Below are 6,000 nucleotides of genomic sequence, written 5' to 3' on the forward strand. Positions count from 1 at the left end.
TCATCCCCATAGAAAATATTTGGAGGGAGTTGAAAGTCCGTGTTGCCCAGCAACATCCCCAAAACATCACTCCTCTAGAGGAGATCTACATGGAGGAATGGGCCAAAATACCAGCAACAATGTGTGAAAACCTTGTGAAGACTTACAGAAAACGTTTGACCTCTGTCATTGCCAACAAAGGTTATATAACAATATAAGTATTGAGATAAACTTTTGTTATCGACCAAATACGTATTTTCCACCATAATTTGCAAATAAATTCATTAAAAATCCTACAATGTGATTTTCTGGATTTTTTTTTCTGATTTTGTCTGTCATAGTTGAAGTGTAACTACGACGAAAATCACAGGCCTCTGTCACCTTTTTAAGTGGGAGAACTTGCACAATTGGTGGCTGACTTTTACTACCTACTTTTTGCCCCACTGTATAGTGCCCCGGGATCTGGTGAAAAGTGTTGCACTATAGGCCAAAAGGTTATAGGTTAGCATTTTGGACATCCCCAAGGACTCTCCCTATGGGCCCACTGTCCATACTCTAGGTGATTGGTACCAGTTAATATGTATCGTGTATGCTTTACTGCTCATGTATGTGAATGTCAGGCCACATTAGTGTATGGTTACATCCCATTGGCAGTGACTATGATATATATGAATGTCACTAGGTAATAATGTATGATCATGTATTATGCAGTGTCCCAGTGTAATTATCATACAGTATTTAGACCCTCGGTCGCCCTTCTCTGGACTGGTACCTCATATACTGCATGCTCGCAGCGCGTCCAGTGTGCAATGCCTGCGTGTGTGGCCTTGCTTGCGTCGATTCAATTGGTTCGCGTGTCACGCTCTCATCATAGGTCGGGGGAGTGGAAGAGAAAAGACAGAGAGAGAGAGAGCAGAGCAGAGCAGGAGCGCGCTTAGCTATGACACTGTGCCCGGCAAGGAGGGGGAGAGGTCCAGCTGAAGGAAAAAAGAAAGACAAAACCTCCATCGCAGCAGTGACAATGGCAGCATCAAACTCCTCATAGAGGTACAGACCCGCTGGAGTTACAGCCCGCCTGACAGGACGGCCTTTACATTTTCCATGGCACACTGCTGACTGACATCCCTAGTTTTCCTTAGCTCCGTTCCTGGAATACCAATCATTGTGTAGGCTAATTGAAAATGGAGCGGCAGGGGAGAGGATGATCTCTGCCTTCTCCTCCATCACTGAGAGAGAGGCGCGTCCACCTGCCTCTACCCGAGGCCCGGTGTACTGGTGGCGGCTATAGAACACGGGATCATGCCGCAGACCTGTCCGTGTTTCCGGGGAAAGACATCTCTGATATCGGTCTAAAAGGCGAAAGAGAGATTCCTTCACGACAGGGAAAAAAACGCAGTTTGGTTGCAACCAGGAGCTGAGGTAGGAAGCGCGTTCAATTATGTCGTTATTCACAAGCTCACAACACCTTATTATACTATATGCCTTACTATGGAGGGCTGTATTTGCGTAAATAGGCTACCCATAACAGCTCTGTGTATGCGTAAATAAACAACATATAAACGTTATATTTGTTATACAACAGCATTATTGGAAGACTGCATGGGCTTCTCCAAGCATGCGCTGTTCCTCCTTGGCTCGGGACATCTGTCAGAGGTATTATCCATCAGTTAGTCGTCACTGCTACATAGTTTACCATATTATCTCTGCGATAAAAAACACATCACATATTCACAGCAGAGAGGAACCGTCATAGCATACAGTCATACACTAGTAGACTACACAGCAAGTTAAGAGATGCCACGTGTAACTAAACTCAATAGGATTTAAACCCATCGGGACGTCACAGACGCTTCCACACCATGCACTGAGAGGTTCCCAGCTCCACAATCAGATACATCCTTTATAAATTATTGATAGATTATTTATGTAAACAAATATTCCCAATGGAATAAACATGGACCGGTCTTAAAAACATGCTGCTCTCCACATCCGCATGATGAGATAGCTTCCTATATCAGTGAACACACATCAGACTGACCAGAGTGGAGCTGCTGAGCGACATTCCTGAAGGCTGTGGAGCGTCAGCCTTCTCTCGCTCACTTAACGAACTCCGGGCATGCCCGGCTCAGCATGCATTTGTAGTCTACTTGTGTGCTGCTAATAGCCCCTTGCTTTAGTTACTATCATGGAGCACACTACATATTTTCATAAAGAAACTGCTAAAACACACAGGTGCAAAATGAAGGTGACTTAGAAAGATGAGGACCAAGAGAGGCGATGTAGTGTCCACAACTAAACAATCATTGTTAAATCTGAAAAGACACGTGTCCCGGAGCATTATTACGTGCACATGCCTTCACATGCTAAAAGATAGGAATGAGGTGGGTAGATAACTAAGCGTGTCATTGTAACAAAGTATTTATAAACAAAAAATCTGATATATTTAACGTTTCATTCATTTTTGTTGTATTATCTATACAATAGGCTATAATTTATTTTGGCCCAATAGGCCTCGCATATTCCCACTTTCACGGAGCTTTCCGTTTTGATTGGGTTATTTGACAAAAAAAAAACAAAAAAAACTTCTAGGCCAATTTATAGACAAATTTAAAAAGAACAACTGCATCTCTGCAGTGGCCAAAGGGTGTTCATCATCCCCAGTGGCTCTGTAAGTGTGGAGAGGATGTTCTCCACTGCCGGTTGGCTCTCCAGGAACCATCACATGAGCCTGAAGCCCCAGACTGGCCAGACTCACGTTTCTAAAAGTGAATTCAAAGACACTGTAGACTGAGACTAATAAGGGATTTTTCATTTATTTGTATTTAATTCTAAGTGAGTCACAGCCTTTATGCGCAATTTATAGACTTTAATAATTTAATACAACTAAATGTTGTTTAAATGCTGAGTGTTTTATGTCCCTACATATTGTGTCACACTCCCAAATGCTTCAAGATGTATTTCTTTGTAGGCTGAAGCCTTAAAATAATCCAGCCTGAATAATTCATTTTCATTCCTTCTCAGGCTGCCTGTCTGGTTCCTGACCTATTTACACTGTTTATATGCTGTTTAATATGACATGTAGCCTATTTGAAATGATGAGTGCCTCTTACATTCACCTTTTCATGTTTATAAAAAATAATTTTTTATTCAAATCATGTGGTTTGGTTTCAGTACTTCAAATCCAAATGGTAGGTCCAGGTAGTCACAACAATAGGTTAGTTACATTGTGATTTTAATGAATGGAGCGAATTTGGCGCTGCAGCTTTCTGTCCTATGGTTTTTAGAGGAGCGGTTGGAAAGGAAGTGGTTTTTAGAGGAGCGGTTGGAAAGGACATGGTTTTTAGAGGAGCGGTTGGAAAGGACATGGTTTTTAGAGGAGCAGTTGGAAAGGAAGTGGTTTTTAGAGGAGCGGTTGGAAAGGAATTGGTTTTTAGAGGAGCGGTTGGAAAGGAAGTGGTTTTTAGAGGAACGGTTGGAAAGGAATTGGTTTTTAGAGGAAAAGTTGGAAAGGAAGTGGTTTTTAGAGGAGCGGTTGGAAAGGACGTGGTTTTTAGAGGAGCGGTTGGAAAGGAAGTGGTTTTTAGAGGAGCGGTTGAAAAGGAAGTGGTTTTTAGAGGAGCGGTTGGAAAGGAAGTGGTTTTTAGAGGAGTGGTTGGAAAGGAAGTGGTTTTTAGAGGAGTGGTTGGAAAGGACGTGGTTTTCAGACTGACACACACACTACCTAACCGCTCCTACTACCGAACCCTTCCGGTTACCTACTACCTAACCCCTCCTACTACCTACTACCTAACCCCTACTACTACCTAACCCCTACCACTACCTAACCCCTACTACTACCCACTACCTAACCCCTCCTACTACCTACTACCTAACCCCTACGACTACCTACTACCTAACCCCTACTACTACCTACTACCTAACCCACCCTACTACCTAACCCCTACTACTACCTACTACCTAACCCCTCCTACTACCTACTACCTAACCCCTACTACTACCTACTACCTAACCCCTCCTACTACCTACTACCTAACCCCTACTACTACCTACTACCTAACCCCTCCTACTACCTAACCCCTACTACTACCTAACCCCTACTACTACCTAACCCCTACTACTACCTACTACCTAACCCACCCTACTACCTAACCCCTACTACTACCTACTACCTAACCCCTTCTACTACCTACTACCTAACCCCTACTACTACCTAACCCCTACTACTACCGACGACCTAACCACTACTACTACCGACGACCTAACCACTACTACTACCTACTACCTAACCCCTACTACTACCTACTACCTAACCCCTCCTACTACCTACTACCTAACCCCTACTACTACCTATTACCTAACCCCTCCTACTACCTACTACCTAACCCCTACTACTACCTACTACCTAACCCACCCTACTACCTAACCCCTCATACTATCTACTACCTAACCCCTCCTGCTACCTACTACCTAACCCCTCCTGCTACATACTACCTAACCCTTCCTACTACCTAACCCATCCTGTTACCTACTATCTAACCCCTCCTGCTACCTACTACCTAACCCCTCCTGCTACCTACTACCTAACCCCTCCTGCTACCTACTACCTAACCCCTCCTGCTACATACTACCTAACCCCTCCTGCTACATACTACCTAACCCCTCCTGCTACCTACTACCTAACCCCTCCTGCTACCTACTACCTAACCCCTCCTGCGACCTAACCCCTCCTGCTACATACTACCTAACCCCCCTGCTACCTACTACCTAACCCCTCCTGCTACCTACTACATAACCCTTCCTGTTACCTACTACCTAACCCCTACTACTACCTGCTACCTAACCCCACCTACTACCTAACCCCTCATACTATCTACTACCAAACCCTACCTATTACCTAACCCCTCATACTACCTACTACCTAACCCTTCCTGCTACCTACTACCTAACCCCTCATGCTACCTACTACCTAACCTCTCCTGCTACCTACTACCTAACCCCTCCTGCTACCTACTACCTAACCCCTCCTGCTACCTACTACCTAACCCTTCCTGCTACCTACTACCTAACCCCTCCTGCTACCTACTACCTAACCCCTCCTTATATCTACTACCTAACCCTTCCTGTTACCTACTACCTAACCCCTCCTGCTACCTACTACCTAACCCCTCCTGCTACCAACTACCTAATCCCTCCTGCTACCTACTACCTAACCCCTCCTGCTACCTACTACCTAACCCCTCCTGCTACCAACTACCTAATCCCTCCTGCTACCTACTACCTAACCCCTCCTGCTACCTACTACCTAACCCTTCCTGCTACCTACTACCTAACCCCTCCTGCTACCTACTACCTAACCCCTCCTGATATCTACTACCTAACCCTTCCTGTTACCTACTACCTAACCCCTCCTGCTACCTACTACCTAACCCTCCTGCTACCAACTACCTAATCCCTCCTGCTACCTACTACCTAACCCCTCCTGCTACCTACTACCTAACCCCCTGCTACCTACTACCTAACCCCTCCTACTTACTACCCAACCCCTCCTATCTACTACCTAACCCTTCCTACTACCTAACCCACCCTGCTACTTACTACCTAACCCCTCCTGCTACCTACTACCTAACCCCTCCTGCTACCTACTACATAACCCTTCCTGTTACCTACTACCTAACCCCTACTACTACCTACTACCTAACCCCACCTACTACCTAACCCTTCCTTCTACCTACTACCTAACCCTTCCTACTACCTACTACCTAACCCCTCCTGCTACCTACTACCTAACCCCTCATGCTACCTACTACCTAACCTCTTCTGCTACCTACTACCTAACCCCTCCAACTTACTACCCAACCCCTCCTATCTACTACCTAACCCTTCCTACTACCTAACCCCTCCTGCTACCTACTACCTAACCCCTCCTGATATCTACTACCTAACCCTTCCTGTTACCTACTACCTAACCCCTACTACTACCTACTACCTAACCCCACCTATTACCTAACCCTTCCTACTACC

The sequence above is a fragment of the Oncorhynchus masou genome, chromosome 9, assembly GCF_036934945.1.
Source record: "Oncorhynchus masou masou isolate Uvic2021 chromosome 9, UVic_Omas_1.1, whole genome shotgun sequence".
NCBI classification, from domain to species: domain Eukaryota; kingdom Metazoa; phylum Chordata; class Actinopteri; order Salmoniformes; family Salmonidae; genus Oncorhynchus; species Oncorhynchus masou.